The 18,117-nt window shown below is 41.3% G+C and overlaps 1 protein-coding gene and 1 long non-coding RNA gene across 12 annotated transcripts in view; one reads left to right on the forward strand and one right to left on the reverse strand.

Annotated features, from left to right (window-relative positions):
- GRM8 (glutamate metabotropic receptor 8) overlaps window positions 1–18,117 on the reverse strand; it is an 810,901-nt gene that overhangs the window by 771,839 nt on the left and 20,945 nt on the right. The window lies entirely within an intron of this gene.
- LOC111550186 lies at window positions 402–15,100 on the forward strand. The gene is made up of 3 exons (XR_002733956.1): window positions 402–528; window positions 4,674–4,915; window positions 13,560–15,100. It is a non-coding gene; the product is annotated as an uncharacterized LOC111550186 (long non-coding RNA).

The following is an 18,117-nucleotide window of genomic DNA, read 5'->3' on the forward strand; positions in this document are numbered from 1 at the left end:
CAGGTGGGGGATTACAATTGGAGATGAAATTTGGGCAGGGACACAGAGCCAAAGCACATTAAATGTTAAAACCTTTTTTTTTTTTTTTTTTCCTTTTTGAGTTGTCAGTTTTGAACATAACTTTATTTCCAAAATTTCATTTTGTTTCCTTTTCAGATTCTGCCTAACCATTTTTAATAGCTTTTTGCTCATGTTTTCAAATCCATCTTTTATTTCTAGAAATATTTTAAGGACATTTCATTTATATTCTGACTGATAATTCTTAAATTCAAGTTCTTGGGAAGTCTAATTCTACTGTTTGTTGTTTCCACTGATGGCTTGTTTACTCTGTGTAACTGGAAACTTTTCACTGGGAAGTCATACGTGGTTGATTTTAATCTGTGAGAATTCTAAAGAGCCCCAGCTGTGGGAACATTCCTACACAGCGGATTCTCTTCCGATTGTGCTGGAATCCTGAGTCTCTCTCAAACTGGAATTATCTTAACAATTCTTTTGTTTCAGTTTTCCTGGAAAGCATATGTGGATAATGTGAGTTTAAGTCCTAAACCTTCATGAGTTCAGAATTCTCAGGAGAGACATTTCCCCATCCCCAGCCAAGGCCAGAACAATTTCTCACAGCAATTTTTCTTTGCCAAATGGACTTTTCTAGTCCATCTTTTCACTGAGGGTGTAGATGTTCAAGATTCCTGGCTTTTGCAGACTCTTAATCAGTTCCATTGACCTTGTAGTGCCCAAGTCCTCACCTTCCATTCCACAGTGCACCCCTATTCATCCCTGTTGTATGGCAATTAAAACCAAAGCTTTCAGTTTGTCTGCACACACCCCCAAGGCAGCCCATATCTTAGATCCTCACTCACCACCCTGGTGTCAGCTCTCTCTCCATTTTTGCCTCCGTAGAGATTTACATTCAATTTTTATGAGCTTAGCTACATATTTAAAAAGTTGTTTTTTATATTACATTCAGCATTTCTCAGTGTGTGTAATTGGGAGAGTTTCTCCAAATATCCATTCTTCATAACACTAGAAGCAAAAGTTCAACAGGCCTTCTCTACCTGATGCTTAACAGGTAGTGAGGCAGTCATTTCAGGGGCTTTGAAGAGGTCCTACTCTGTTACCTTCCAGCTTAATTACAACTGAATTTTCTAGAACTAAAACAAATGTTTAACGTGAGCAGAGGTGAGGTGTCAACCAATTTTCACAATATGCTACCACCTACCATTCAGTGGACTTGCTAAAAAGTCACCCAGCAGAGAGAGCCTTGCCACTTTTTTATGCCAAAGGATCAAATAATGCAGAAACCATTCATACAATAAATATTCACCAAGAATCTGCTCTTTACAAGGTACAAAGTGCTAGGCAAACAAAAGTGATTAAAACATGAACTTGGCCCTCAAAGAGTTTAGCTAGGATGCCTAAAAATTTTCTTGCCTTAAGTGCAAATTGATCAATAAGTAGAGGTTTCCTGGAGCATTGTATTAAGAATCTGAGGCTGGGCGTGGTGGCTCACGCCTGTAATCTCAGCACTTTGGGAGGCCGAGGGGGGCGGATCACGAGGTCAGGAGATTGAGACCATTCCGGCCAGTACGGTGAAACCCCATCTCTACAAAAACTACAAAAAATTAGCTGGGCATGGTGGCATGCACCTGTAATCCCAGCTACTCAGGAAGCTGAGGCAGGAGAATTTCCTGAACCAGGAGGCAGAGGTTGCAGCGAGCCAAGATCGCACCATTGCACTCCAGCCTGGGTGACAGGGCAAGACTCCATCTCAAGGAAAAAAAAAAAATCTGAGGACAAGCCTAGACTCAGTAATTAAAAGTGAGTGATCTGTTAAAATACAAACCACACTATGCCATTTCCCTGTTGAAGCACCTCTAACAGCTTCCCATTACTCCTAGGTTGTAATCCTCCTAGATGTGGCCCTGCCCATCTCCTAGTCTTCCTCTTGTTCACTCCATTCTAACCATACTAGCTTCCTTCTGCTCTTCAAAGGTGCCTAGTTCAATCTCACTTGAACTCTTTTGCACATATTCCTCCTCCCACCTAGAATATTCTTAGTTCTTTACATGGGTCCCACATCTCTTCGTCTGAGTCTCAACTTAAATGAGATACACTTTGAGAGGGCACTTCCCTAGAGATCCCGTAAAAAGGATCTCTCCCACCATATCATTTATCTGTCACATCACACCCTTTTTAAATTTTCTTCATCGTCCATATCAGTATCTTGAATTATCAAGTTATTTGTATATTTTCTCATTTATTCTTTACTTTTCTCTATATTCTCTAAATGTACCTGGCATATGTAGTGGGTACTCTGTGGTATACATATGGATGAATATAAATAAATGCATAAATGGTCAGTGATGTCTGCAAGCATGCAAAATAGGAGAGTGGCTCTACTTGTACCACCTAAGTGCATCAGAGGAAAGGTGACAGTAGCAAAAAATGTCAACTAAGTGCAAAAACTGCCATTAGGTTCAGGAGTGACCAAAGGGGGCATAATGAACTCTGTTGGGAGCAAGTGTAGGACACAGGCAGGGAAACTGTCCCTGAAAAGGCAGCTTATCAAAGGCCCTAAAGAAAAGCTGGAAGTTACTGGCAAGCATGGTGCAGAAAAGCATCCAGACAGAAAAAGCACACGCAGCAACAAGCAGGTGTGAGATTCCTCCTTACTTCATGCTGTCACCCCGAATTCAGGGAATACAGGACTTCCCAAAGGGTTCCAGTTTTGGTCCCTTGTCGAGATGGCCAGGTGGCCAAATATCGAAGTCCTGTTTCAGACTTTCCCATCATCTAATCAAATGGTTTCTAAGAGTTGTTCTACCCCCTGAGGACCCCCATCTTCAGCAGCTGTAAAACAAAGATGTGGCTCGTGGGTCTCTCAAATCCCTTCTGTCTCTGCAGGTCTGTTAGATACTCCTGTGTTTGCTCCAGCACACATTCTGAATTGGCCAGTACTGGAACTGTAAAATGTATTGACTCCTTTTAGTGATTTCTTTTGTGCTGGTTTTTGTTTTTTAATGATTAAGAGATAGTCTACAGAATATCTGTGTTCCACTCTGTCACTCAGTTATAGCTAAACAAATCAACTGTAAAATTAAGCTCTGAATTTTGGTTAAGTCCAAAGCCTTGCACATGCCACCTCTGTCCACCGCTCCATATCACTGAAAGCCCTTCTTTAGAATGCAGGTGACTGGGTCCAACCATTTACCATCCAACCCCCCACAGCCACTGCATTAGCATCCCTCATGAATCGGGCCCAGAAATCTACATTGTCAACATTGGTAATGCCCAGTTAATTCCTTCTTATTCACCCTCAAGGAGAGAATCACTACCTCTTAGCTTCACTGTGTTCCAGGATAAAAGCAAAACAATAACCAAAACACTAACAGTGGCCAGCATGCATTGAGTGCTTCTTATGTGTGGTGATTTGTCCCAGGCTTCTGACTCCCTTTCTTGCCCCAACGGTGTTGAATTATTTGCCCAGGTTCACATAGCATCACCAGCTGGGGAATTAGGATTTGAGTCGATGTTCTTTGGACTCCAGCATCCATGTAGCCAACAGCTAACTACACCACAGCAGGGTACAATGCTTAAGAGCTTCATTCAGCTCTAGCGTCGGACTTGATGAGTTCAAATCCCAGCTGCACCATTTACTAGCTGTGTGGCCTTGGGCAAGTTATTTTACCTCCTTCAGCCTCAGTTTCCTCTATGTAAGGTGAGGATAATAAGCATTGTTATTTCATAGGGTGCTTGGTTGTGAAGGACAACTGAGGTGACTCCAGTAAAATGCTGAGAAGGGAAACTGGTGCATAGTGAGCATCAGCCATGATGATCCAGCCTCCCTTTCTCCAGGCTTGGGCTCGCTGGGGCCTGGTAGTGGTCCCAAAGGAAATCTCTGCCAAGCATGAGCAGACAGAACTGAAGAAAATCCATCCTCTCTGCTGGAAAGCAACCCACAGCCCATGGTCTACTGACAGTGGGTCAGTAGTGTTGTCTTTGGAGATAAAGTATGGCACATTATTTGAACTTAAATGTTCAAAGGGCATCAACTCCTTTCTAGCACAGAACAGTTTCAGCCTTGCTGCTTCTTTTTCTTTCATGCCTCCTAATGGTTCTGTCTGTCATTATGAACCTTTCAGCTCTGCTTCCACAAAGCACAGAGGGATCCCATCCTTTAATCCTCAAAATAGTTTGTCTTTATAGTTTGGCAGGTAAGAGTTGGTTGCAGCAGTAACTCCTGAAACCTGCCTCTCATTATGCCAAGAACTGCAATGTGTTTGCCACATCAAAGCATGAGTGATAACAAATGCTTTCCGATGGTGAGAACTGCTCTTTATGGTCTGCTTTCCAAGTGCCCTCTTGACATAGAAGAACTTTTTTTTACTAACATCAATCATCATTAGTAGCAAATGGTGATATCTGTATCTGTCCAGGTGACATCTCAGCCAAGGAAGGAAGCCACATCCTGAGAATGTCAGCTGTTACCTCAAGACTGAAATACAGAAAGTTACCTCAAGACTGAAATACAGTAAAGAACTTTTATCTTTCATGACAGAAATTATTCCATAAGTCCTATTTTTACTAAATCTTCTGAGGTACTTAAAATTATTTTTTATTGTAAATAAAACTAGTTTTAGAGTCATGCATATTTTATTCTTTTATTTTTGAGACAGGGTCTCGCTCTGTCACCCAGGCTGGAGTACAGTGGCATGATCCTAGCTCACTGTAGCCTTGAAATCCTGTTCCAGTGGTCCTCCCACCTCAACCTCCTGATCAACTGAACTACAGGAATGCACCACCAAACCCAGCTAATTTTTTATTATTTTTTTGTAGAGGTGGGGGTCTCACAGTTTGCCCAGACTGCTCTCAAACTCCTGGCCTCGAGTGATGTTCCTGCCTAGGCCTAAAATTTTAAGTAAGTCCCTATTTATGACCACAGATATTTTGAGAGTCCACTGCCACACTAGCCTTATGCAAATTCAGCGATGCAGCCATGAACCACTATACCCATCCCAAAAGCTCCACCCAGGGGAGACAAGGCATCTGAGGGGCACAAGCCAGAGCAGACCACCATGCATCCGCTGACCTGGGAGCAAACAGACTCCTCCGCCCACTCAGCAATACCTGAACTTGGCAGGACCCAGCAAACAAACACCTCACTCCTTGGTAAGACTTTCCTTTTGCTTCACCAAAGTGGAACCTTCCCTCTGCCCCAATATACTGAATCGATACCACTATTTCAGCAAGAGAAACTGAGCAAAACATTGACCACTTGTGTTAGAGAACAATGAAATATTCTCATCAGAAACCCTATCCTAGAGAAGGAAACTGTCTGCAGTAGAGCGAGGAGCTCCACTATCTTCGGAGAGCTCCAGGACTGACATTGCCACAGTCTTCCCAACTTTACCTTCTCTCACTAGTCCCTAGAGCTGCCCAGTTCCTGCACATGGACATATATCAAAATACAAAAACATATGCCTCCTCTACTGACCAAGGCAAAAGCTGCAGTAATAGTAAAAGAACTACCAAGTCAAGGAATTATCTTAAAATGTTACTAATAACATTAACAAATTACAAAAAAAAAGGATCTTTAATAAGCCTTCCATCTAATGAAGGATAGGATGAAAATCAAGAAAAAATGTTGACAGAATACAAAAAGCTGAAGTTCAGACACTGAACACATTCTTTTAATGATTTATTTATTTATTTATTTATTTATTTATTTATTTATTTATTTAGAGACAGGGTCTCACTCTGTTGCCCAAGCTGGAGTGCAGTGGCGCAATCATGGTTCACTATAGCCTCTACCTCCCAGGCCCAAATGATCCTCCCATCTCAGTCTCCCAAGTAGCTGGGACTATAAGTGCATGCCACCACGCCCAGTTAACTTAAAAAAAAAAAAAAAAATGTAGAAACAATGTCTCAATATGTTTCCCAGGCTGGTCTGAAACTCCTGGGCTCAAGTACTCCCCGTACCTTGGCCTCCCAAATAGCTGAGATTACAGTTGTCAGCCACTGTGCCCAGCTGCTGAACATATTTAGCCAAACTTCTCACCAGAGTAAATCCCATTGTAACCACTTAGGCAAGCTTGGCTCCTCCCAGAATCTGCTTTCTAGGCTCAGTCCTTCACGTGGTCTTCCTTACTGTCCCCTTGGTCACCAAGCCATGTAGCCCTTCCACCATTTGCCCATGAAGGTATAATTCTGGTCCCTAGCCCCCAAGGTAAGGAAGCCTCTTCACTTCCAGGTCCCCAACGGCACCTGCCTCGGCCACTAGCCATGTGGCAGTAACTTCATACTTCCCTCCTTTGCTATTCTTGAAGGTTTCTATGGTCCAACCATAGGCCAAGAAGCCCTGGTCTTACTAAACCAACTGTTCTCAATCAACTCACCTGAGTCAAACAGCCCTTAAAAGTCTACCTATGCCAATCCTGTCATTTACATGTAAGGCAGAAAGGCTGAACGACTTGCTCAAGGTCATAAAGAAAATTAAGGAGTACAAGCCAACCCTCCTGTTACCCAGGCCAGTGGTTTTCACATGGTACCAGTGATGAAGCCTGGGGCTGTAGACCCCTTTGAGCCCTGCCCAGGATTCCTTTTCCACCTGTCACCAGTGCTACCGCTAACCTCAGACCTCTAACCTTCTTCAGAGAACCACTCTTGGGTGATGGAGCCACCTTGCCCAAGTGTGCCTGGGAATTATCACTTAGGACCAGGATGTCTGTAGCTCAAGACTGGTTGATGCAAGGATACAAAGTTCCTACTTTCTTGCCTCAAGGCAGAACACATCCTGCTGTGATTGATGCTTCAGAGCATCCACAGGATCAGGCTCAGGATGGACCTCACCTGAAAGTGCATCCTTTCTCCTGAGAATGCTTGTTAATAACTCATTTTGCTAAGATTCTCCTATATTCAGCTCTGCTTCTAGGGAATGTAACCTGACACTGGGGTTTTCTATGAGCATTCCAAGCAAGTATACTGGTCCAGGCCCCACAGTGCTCAAATGGCCTGCATGACGATCTTTATCCACAGCCCATCAACATGCAATCCAGTCCCTCGGTCAGGAATACCCCCCTTGTCCCTTCCAGCCTAGAAGTCCACTCTTCCTCCTGGGAGAAGCACCAAGTCCTTCCCTGCTGCCTTCTCTACCCTCACCTGACTTGTAGTTAGGAGCTGAAAGAAACTCTGAAATCAGTGAATCATTATCGGCAGCATTCCCTAAAATATTTAGTCTTCGGTGCTCCTTAGGAAGCAGAGAAATGTCCCCCAGTGTCCCTTAATTTGCTTCTTACATGGTGAAATCTTTTAAACGAGAATGAGGGTTTTCATTACAGCATTAACATCACCAACATGCAGTGGCTCATGCCTGTAATCCCAACACTTTGGGAGGCCAAGGCAGGTGGATCACTTGAGGCCAGGAGTTCGAGACCAGCCTGGCCAACATGGCAATATCCCATCTTTGCAAAAAATATACAAAAAGTAGCTGGGCATGGTGGCACATACCTATGGTCCCAATTATTCAGGAGGCTGAGGCATGAGAATCCCCTGGACCCAGGAGGCGGAGACTGCAGTGAGCTGAGATCACGTTACTGCACTCCAGCCTGGGTGACAGGGTAAGACCCTGTCTCAAAACACAAATCACCAACAAGCCACCCATTGCTTTTGAAAATACTCTACCCTACTTTCTCAGATGAATCACTGTTCTTGCTACTTGTTCTGATATTCTTATCTGGATACAAAATTTGGGATAAAAAGGCTTGTCACTCTGGAGGAATTATTTACATATGACTTGTTTACATAAAACAGCATCCTAGAAAATGAGTCTGCACTGGTTTCTTTCACAGTAGAGATCAGATTATGGACAAAATATCTGGAGAACTTATAACCTGCTTTGTAACAATAACGGTTATTCATGTACGGTGCCTGATACGTTCCAGGCACCAGAAATATGTCTATTCTAATCCTCACAACAGGTGGGGACAATATTGGTCAGAGAAATTAAATAACTTGATCAAGGTTAAGTAACAAATAACCTGGTAGAAACAGGATTTGAACCCAGATCTGTCTACCCACAAAGCAAGTGACTAGGCTACTTCACTGCCTATACCTCCTGTTCTCCAGTGCTTGAGACTGGTTCTACCCTGCAGCAGTTCCTGTTCCAAGTTAAGCTTCGTACAAGAATTACCAGATGTTCTCGAAAGCACACCCTGTTCTCTGACCTTGAGCGTGGAACAAGAAGAACAGCATCTGGTGTAGACAAACGGAAGGATCAAGAGGGGCTTTGACAGGAAGGCAGAGTGAACGTTCTCTTCCCTGTTTCTCCCATAGGTCTAGCTAAAAACTGAGCATTAGATCTAAAACAAGAGTAAGAAGACATTGAAAGGTGGGGAGCTGCCAAACGGGTTAAGGACCTCAGGACCCAGGGAATGACATGACAACAAGTTCCTGAATTTTGTTTTTCCCTCATGTATTTCCTCATCTATACTTGAAAAGCCAGCAACCTGGAAACACCAATACACACAGAGCAAAAAAAAAAATAAGCAAAAAACCTCCTCTCTTTGTCCAAAGAACCAGGAAAGGGGCAGCCTAGCTCCTTTTAGACTGAAGGAAAAAAATGGAAACTTTTAGATAATAACCACTCTACTCCAAACACACCACACACCACACACACACACACACACACACACACACACACACAAAACCTGTGGACCCACCCACACAAGCAAAGACCTAGTGGGGAACCTAGACAGTAGTGAGGAGCCCCAACACCCCTACCAGGATAGTTTCTGAGAGACTGAGTGTGGAAGCTGGACTTTCATCTCTGCTGGGTGGCAACTTGGCTGCAAAGGTGTCAGAAGAGGCTGGTAGAGAATCAGGTCTTATCCGCCACCACTCAGCAGTAATGAAGCCATTCCAACAGTGGGAGTGGAGGTCACATGGAGAACCGTAACAGGACCCCTCCTCCTGGCAGCCAGATGGATATTGGTTTCAAAGAGCAACTGCAAATGTTCTTGAAACAAAAAACTACAAAGAACTAGCAAAGTAATGAGAAGTATCAGCAAAGAAACAGAAGATAGAAGAACCAAGTAGAAACTCTGGAACTAAAATATATTATAAATGAAATGTAAAAAAAAAAAAAAAAAAAAAAAAAAAAACTCAGTGGATGGGTTCAACAGCAGAATAAAGATAAAGAGAACAGAGGCCAAAAAAATCTGTGAACTTATAGATAAAACAGTTACCCATAAACAATCAAAATAAATTAGACTGGGGAAAAAAATGAACTAAGCCTCAGAGAGGTGTTGAACTACAAAAAGATGTTAAAGGTAGGTCATCTGACTCCCAGAAGGACAGGAAAAAGAGGGTGGGGCTAGAAAAGTATTTGAAGAAATAATGGCTAAAAACTTTTCAAAGGTGGCAAAAGACAGAATCAAGAATCTGAGCACCAAACAGGATAAACCCAAAGAAATCCACACCAAGATGCATCACAGTCACACAAAAAGACAAAGGAAAAAGCCTTGACAGTAGCCAGAGAGAAATGATGCATGAAGCCATAGGGGAAAAACAATTTGAATGAAAGAAGATTTCGCAGGAGAAACCAAGGAGGTCAGTAGGAAGCAGTGCAACATTTTTTAAGTGCTGAAAGAAAGGAACTATCAATCCAAAATTCTATATCCAGAGAAAATATTCTTCAGGGACGACATTCTCAGATGAAGTAAAATGAAGAGGATTTGTCACTAGCAGACCTGCCCTAAAATAATGACTAAAGAAAGTTCTCAAAACAAAAAGGAAAAGATAAAAGAAGAAATGTCTTGGAACATTAGGAAGGAAGAAAAAACCATGGCAAAAATATAGATAAATACAATCAAGTTTGCTTCTCCTGTTGAGTTTGCTAGATTCAGTTGATGATAAAATCATAACACTATCTAATGTGGTTCTCAAGGTATGCAAAAGAAATATCCAAGACAATCATATAATTGTAAGGGTAAAGGGAGGTAATGTTTTTCTTTTGCAGAAACAAGGTCTTGCCATGTTGCCTAGGCTGGTCTGAACTCCTAAACTCAAGCAACCTGCCCGCCTCAGTCTCCTAAAGTGCTGGGATTACAGGTGTGAGCCCCTGTGCCTGGCCCATGTCTAGGTTTCTATACTTCACTGGATCTAATAAAATGACAATAATAGTAGGCCATGAGAAATCATGTATGTCTACATGTTTAAAAAGCTATGTCAAAAGATATACTCTAAAGCAATATAGATAAATCAAAATTGGATTCTATAACATGTTCAAAGAACCCACAGAACAGCAGGAAAAGGTCCAAGGAGAAACTGAAGAGGAGGAATGAAGGCATCTGCCCCTCTTCTGCCAGGGTCACTTTAAAACTAGACCCTTTTCACAAGGCGGGGAGCACAGTCATTTCTGCTGTTCTGGGGGTACCTCTCGGGTGGGATGGGGATGAACCCACCAGTCTTTTCCACAGAGCTTTGTCTTGCAATGGTGAATGTGTGCCCTGGTGCTCATGGAAGGCTCTTCTCAAAGCCCTCAGGCTGACCTGCCAGCACACCCAAAGGGGCTCCTTAGCAAGGCGCAGGGTCTCAGCTCACCTTCAGCATGGCGGAGGTCCCTCCTGGGGGAGAACGGTACATTTGCATTCTGTTTACAAAAATCCAAAAGCTACGCTTTGCGTGCAACCTATCGGCTGAAGAAAAAAAAAAGGAACTAAGGTGGCTTTGAGAATGATCTGATGCAGCTAGGGCAGGCGGAAGAAAGAAACGCAACAATTTGGAGCACTGCCCCAAACACTTAAATGAGCTGGGTACAAATCAGTCGGCCTTGGTAAACTCTACCTATAGAGTAAAAGGATAAAAAGACAAAAAGACCTATTTTAAAGTAGACATTTTCTGACTTAGAAATACTAAGATAAAACAGACACTAAGTTCCAGAGTAGTTGAACCTCCCTTTAATTTTATTACGGATAGGAGTCCTGAATCTTTTCAGGCAAGAAGGTAGCCCCACAGTCTTGTAGTAAACCGCTTGCTGTTCTGTGTTTCCGGCCCCTTAACTTGTATCTCCTAGAAGAATGTTTCTAAAAACTTTCCATTACAGTTGCTTATAATGTTTATACTTTAAATATCTATCTATATATAGATAGATATCTGGGAAGGTATTTGTATATGTCATTCATTATTCCAAATGTAAGGGTATTTGTACATTACATGTCATTCATTATTTCACATGTAATTTTAATCAGATCAACATAAAAGCATCTTAATATAATCAGTAATGGCACTGGTAACTTTAAATATTAAAATCTACAATAGGGAAAAAGGAGCTTTGATTCATTGTCTCTTTTCAAATTAGCACAATCAACTTGGCACGTACCTCTAATCTTTCTGTCCAACCTCTCATGTTCTTTCTGCCTTTTCCCTTGCTTCTCACTCCCCCAACTCATGATATAACAAAGAGAAGGCTGTAGAGGGCAGAGTCAGGGTTGACAAAAAATAAATTCCAATTATTCCTTCTTCCACGTATTCAGAAACCTATAGCCTTTTATGAAAACAGTTCTATTTTTTCCCAGGATATCTACTTTTTATGTTTGCCCTGTCTTGAGCCAACTCTAATAGATTTTTCTGTTGAGTTCTGATCTGTACCTGAGATTCTTAAGAGGTATATTTGCAGACAATACTATGAAGATTTCCCAGAATTTTTGGAAACAATCTTCCTTACACCAAAAAGTAAATTGCCCAAGGAAGACTCTCCTCCCACCTAGGACTTCCTAAGAGCAGAACTGGCACTTGTAAAAACTCAGGAAGGTTGCAAAAAATTTGGAAATGGGGTTCCATGGTTTCAATATAATGTTAAATTTGAAAATTAATGCCTCAAGTTAATTGGCTCTTTCTGCCTTGAGCTGATTAGTGAACACTAGAATTCATGCTACAGCTCCCAAGCCATTTGTCTGCAATGCAGGGCTCATGTTCCAAATTCTGCTTATTGCAGTAAAAGATAGTATGCTCACATCATTTCGTGGCCATGGTGCTACAGTGTTTCTACCGGCTTGCACGCTTCTTACAGGTAGGCTGATGTTTATTGTGTTAGTAACATAATGCTGCAACTTTCCACTGGTACACAAAGCTAGTGGTTTTCTAAAGCAGTCCTGGAATTCATTACCATGGAAACAAAAGGTATAAAAAGCTGTTTTTATCTAATAGGAAAACCTAGAGGAACTCTAAAAAAGATCAAAAGTGTTTTCAAAGTAAAGGTAGAGTCAAATACATTATAGTTTAGGCTAAAGGAGCCTTGGAAAGGAATCTCAAGGCAGGTTAACAGAGGAAGGAGGCGGGCCGTATAGTGATGGGAGAAAGCTCAGCAGCACCACTGGGAGGCTCTGAGGCTAGGACAGGGACAGGGTCGGGCTGCGGACCAAGTCTACCCCCAAAACAGTGGCTGAAAGAACCCAACACTCTCACTCTGCCAAGGTACAGGAGACATGGTTTGAACTCCAGTCTCTCCCCACAGAGGTGAAAATGAGTAGTTTGTTTTTCTGACATTAATAATATCGCATACACTCTGGTCCTAATACATCCATCCAACCATTCTAGACTCTAGATTCCAGACATGGAAACGAGAAGTAAATGAAAGAAACTTAATACGAATATGTTCATTTTATCAACTCATCATTTGATCTAGAGCTTGATCCCATGTGTTCAGGAAATGCTGTCACAGGTCCTATTTTAGTTTGGGAAAGGAGTAAGTACAAACCACAAGTATTTATTTTGGCGTTTACAGTGTTTTCCTAACATCCAAATAATTTCACCACATCCTGCCATCAGACTCAAAATAGAATTTTGGATATATTCTTTCTTCCATGGAAAACTTCCTGATTCATAAACTGCTCTGACCATCTGTAATAATACAAACTCTTATCCAGTATCCTCCTCAGAAAACATCTGGAACAATAGGAAGCTCCATCAATGCTGCTAAAGGAATACAATGTTTCTGGAAGCCATGTGATCATTCTGGCAGCAGGAAAGATACATGGGGTCATGGGCAGTCAGACTCCATCCCTGTACTGAGGCCACTGCCCACCATGGATGTGCTGGCCAGCCCATCTGCCATTCCAGCCAGCGATATACTGAGAGTATGAGGCTTACCGAGCTGAAGTCCTCTGCATTAAAAGGCTTAATTTTCCTGCTCAAAGGCACTCTTTTAGAATGGCAAGGAAAAATTATTTTAACTTAGAATGGGGTTAAACTAACAGCAGGACGGTGTTTAGAGAAAGGAAACCATACAGAAATAATTTGAAAATATACCATCTAAAAGGCAGTAAAAAGCAATGGTTGAAAGCATGAACTTTTGAGTCCATCAGACACACAGGTTTGAATATCACATGGCCACTTACTTTCCAGGTAACCTCAGATAAGCCTCAGTTCCTCATCTGAAAACCATAGCTATCTGACAGAATTGTGGTAAGGATCCAGTAAGATCAGGCATGTTACGTGTTTAGCATAGTGCCTGGCATATGGGAAGCTGTCAATAAACATTACCTCTTGCACAGTTTCTGTTATAGGGAGCAGGTGATGTTTAGCCTGGAGAACTGAAGGCTCAGGAAGAACAGGGTCTTCAAACACCTGAAGGACTGTCTCGTGAAAAAGACATGCACAAGACAGGAGAATTGAGCAGAGAGATGTTTAAATCAAATCGAAGAACAAAGACAGCATTGAATCACCACCTATCAAGGGTCTTACTTCAATAGATTTTGGTTTGGATGAGAGGCATAACAGAAAACCTCAAAAATCTCTTCCAATTCTAAGGTTTCATAATTCCAAGCATTTGGAGAATGAGGAAAAATAATCACTTAAAAAAAAAAAAAAACTATTTTGTGCCAAGCTTCCTGAAACACCTTTAAAATGTCCAAATATCCATGAATCATACGGTATTATCCATTTTATTTGAAAACCATGGAACTCTACTACCAAACTCCATTCTAAGTTGTTTAAGACAAAGTACAATGCAAAACTGCCTACTTTTCTTTCATAAAACCATTTTCTAGATGGGCATAGATTCTTTGGGGGAATTCTTATCATGCAGATATTTTACATCAAAATCTAAACTTGTACCACTTAACTGCAATGAATTATTAATGCTATTAAACATCATAACATCTTTTAAAAATAAGGTGTTAAATATTTATTCATCAATCCTGTACCATTACAATATTTTAGATCAGTGATTTAATATCTGAAAAAAATTATCACATACTATGCATAACACTGATCAGTAGAGGCTGAAATTTTACTGTAACTTCAATCCAAAAATACATTTTTTAATTTTAGTTCTCCATAATTCAGAGAAATAGTTAAGGGTAAATATAAGTCTTAATCAAAAATCCCTATTCTCCCAGCATGTGCTAAACCTACCCTGCTTCACATGCAGACCCTTGGCCCCAAACAATCCCAAGAGGATGTTGGCTCAGAGCAGCAAGGAGCCAACAGATGGGGCATTCAGTAAAGGAGTGGTGCCGGGTTTTTTCATTTTTGTTAGAGACGAAAGCTGTGGGAAAAATATTCTCCACTTAATCTATTTTATTTTCAGCAAGGTTTTACCTGTAAATATTAATTTATATACCAGCAAAACTCGCTAGATGCTTGAGCTACATGAATGTAAATGAAATAAAGCTATCCAAACTAAAAAATGAAATTTCCTGTATCTTCCTTTCTCGGGCAGAGGAAAAATATCCAAGAATTTAAAATTTTATACCAGTGGTTTCAAAGACAACAAAAGATCTCATATTGAGCTCTCATTTAAATAGGTGGGGTTACCAGGGTAGAAATTACAAGTTAAAGTGTTGCAGCACAAAGAAGAAAAATAATCATTTATGCCATTTTCAATACAAAACCTATTTCCAAATCATCAAAACTCTTTACACTTGGAATATTGTCAAATCTCCAATTTTTACCTTGCTGAGATTTATGACCACCTTTTGAAATAGAGACAGTGTGGGTATGATTACTCCCTGTGGTTAGGAAAATGGAAGAGAACCATCAGTCCCTCAAGAATGGTGGCTTTTCTTATTGGAATGAAGCAAATTAAAGCAATTCATTTAATGCATTTAATTTCTCTCTCAGCAATTAATTGTGTATCTACATTGAGTAACAGTGTAAACAGTCAAGATATGCATGTGGCAAATGAAAAATAAAGCAAAATGTTTTGTCTTAAGTTACATGGATTCCCAGAGTGCAAAGGATGGGGAAAGGGTCAGGGGAGGGATTCTCCTAGGTTTGAAAACACTTTCCTTAAATTCAACAGCAATTCACCTGTTTAGCTGTTCTACAATGCTGATTAAGAGGGTACAGCATTGTGCCCTCTGGGTGTTCTGTGCCCACTGGTTTGGGTTTCTACTGGGACCCCCAGTTTTGACTCCAACCTTCCTCATTTTTAATCCTTCTAGAGACTCCTAAAATAATCATTTGAAGTTTTGTCATAGCAGAGAGATGCTGTGAGAGGGGGAAAGGTTTCCACGTACTTCCACCCCCACATAGCTGAATATGAGCTGGCATCAGGTAAAAGGTTCACAGGATTCCCAGTCTTGGAAGACTCCTCCTCCTCTCCTGGCCTCAGTTTGCATACTCCTACCCATTCCTCTAAGCCCAGCCCAATCCCACAGTACTGCATGAAGCCTTGTGCTATGGAATGAATGTATATCCCCCACAAGAATTCATGTTGAAATCCTAACCCCTAATGCGATGGTATTTAAAGATAACATCTTTAAGAGGTAATTAACTCATAAGCATGGAGCCCTTGTAAGTGCCCTTATAAGGAGACAGGAGAGTGCTTTTCTTGTCTCTCTCAGCACCATGTGAGGATGAAATAAGGAGACAGCATCTGTAAACCAGGGAGAGGGACTTCACCAAGAACCCACCAAGCCAGTACCCTGATCTCAGAATTCTAGCTTCCAGAAATGTGAGGGGGGGAAAAAAGGCTCTTGTTTAAGCCACCCAGTCTAAGATATTCTGTTGCAACAGCCTATAACAGAGTTGATTAAGACACCTTGGCTGATAACTGCAGCTTCCTTGGATGAAGTCAGCCTCTCCTTTAAACCCCAGGACCACACTGTAGCCCTTTTTACACAGTTTTTTATTACTCGTGGTTATTTTACAGGATTTTGGTCATTTCCCCTCAACTAAAGTATAAGCAACATTGATGGCTTAGGGTCTTCTTTTCTTTCATATTATCCACTACAACGTCAAATGCGCTGCATATACCTGTTGGATGCTGCATAGACCTGTTGGTGGGTTGATTGAATATTATCTGCTTACCTGTATTACCAAGTTACAGAAGGAGAACACGTGGGTTAAATGCTAGCGTCTCTTACACTATTCTACTTCTCTTGATGGGGGAAAAAAAAAAGATTTAGCACTTACTGGGTTTAGAAGCTATACCAGGCACTGTTCAGCACTGTCTCACAATGCTAGGATAGGACTTGACCACATTAACTCTGCATTGATTTCTTTCCCTGTGAAGTCCTTTTATATTTGAGTAAATTATCCATATTTGATTAAAATGATAATTTAATAAGGCATAATTGATATGTTTGAATTAGTCACATTTTAAACAGGTGGCACAAGATAGGTCACAGTGTGAATCAGAATACAATACATTTAGTTCCACTGTTTTTCTGATTGTCCTAAAATGAATGTGACTTCTAGAACAAGTACTTCTGAAGCCTTTAGTGCTTTCATTTCTGACATTTGTATCAGAGATGATAGGAATTAGTGTCATGTCAGCCATCTCTGGCAGAAAAAAAAATCTCCCCTCAACAAAAGTTAATATTCTTCGTCCGAAGCAGGCCTGTGTTTCTGTCCTTACCACACGTGGAAAAGAAGGGAAATTCCAACCCAAAGGACAGCAGTGAGGGCTGCCACCCACGCCTGGGGTTATTCAGCTGCTCATGCTCAACCACAACTCCATCATCAAACCCATAGCCTACGTGAGCCAGAATTGGTGATTTTTTGTCTTTCTTTTTTTTTTTGTTTTTTTGTTTGTTTGTTTGTTTTTTTAACAATTGAATCCTAAGGGTATTTTTCTTTGGGCACTGAAACATAAAAACGTAGTGCAACTTTATTTAAAAAAATAGAAAACCAATGTTTCTCTGGGTTTTCTACTTTTTTAATAAAACAGACTCTTACCATCCAACACATGGATTTGGAAGGATAGCAGTACACCACCTTCTTAGCTCACTTGGCTGGAACATAAGCTGATGAAGTCCCAGTCTTCAAGAAAACTAGATAGCCTTGCCCTATGCCAGAGCCAATCTAGACCTGCCATCAGTTCTGTTTCTTTTTTCGTGTGTGTGTGTGTGAGAGTGAGTGAGAGAGACAGGGTCTCACTCTGTTTCCCAGGCTGGAATGCAGTGGTATCATCATGGCTCACTGTAGCCTCAACCACCCAGGCCCAAGTAATCCTCCCACCTCAGCCTCCAGAGTAGCTGGAACTACAAGGGAATTTTTGTATTTTTTATAGATACAGGATCTTGTCATGTTGCTCCGGCTGGTCTCAGATGCCCAAGTTGGTCTTGAACTCCTAGGCTCAAGTAATCCACCCACCTCAGCTTCCCACAGTGCTGAGATTACAAGTGTGTGCAACCACACCTGGCCCATCAGTTCTGTTTCTTGACCAATTACACCTTTAATGCTAATCTGCCTTTGTTCACAAAATAGGGCAAGTCAGTATGAATGGCTGAGAAACTGGAGAAGAGGTACCACTCAAAATGAATATCCTCTTAATAGCAGACATAAATATCTTCCTCCTCATTATCATCATCATAACAAACATCGTGGTGCCTCCTACAGACCAGGGATTTTGCTTAGGACTCTGAAATGTATCTTACTTGTCTTCATTAAAAACCTTATGAAAAAAGTACTATTATTAACTGGGGTTTTTTGTTTGTTTTGTTTTTGAGATAATCTCGCTCTGTCACCCAGGCTGGAGTGCAGAGGGGCGATCTCAGCTTACTGCAACCCCTGTCTCCCAAGTTCAAGTGATTCTCCTGCCTCAGCCTCCTGAGTAGCTGGGATTACAAGCGCATGCCACCACGCCCGGCTAATTTTTATATTTTCATTAGAGAC

The sequence above is a fragment of the Piliocolobus tephrosceles genome, chromosome 8, assembly GCF_002776525.5.
Source record: "Piliocolobus tephrosceles isolate RC106 chromosome 8, ASM277652v3, whole genome shotgun sequence".
Lineage (NCBI taxonomy): Eukaryota > Metazoa > Chordata > Mammalia > Primates > Cercopithecidae > Piliocolobus > Piliocolobus tephrosceles.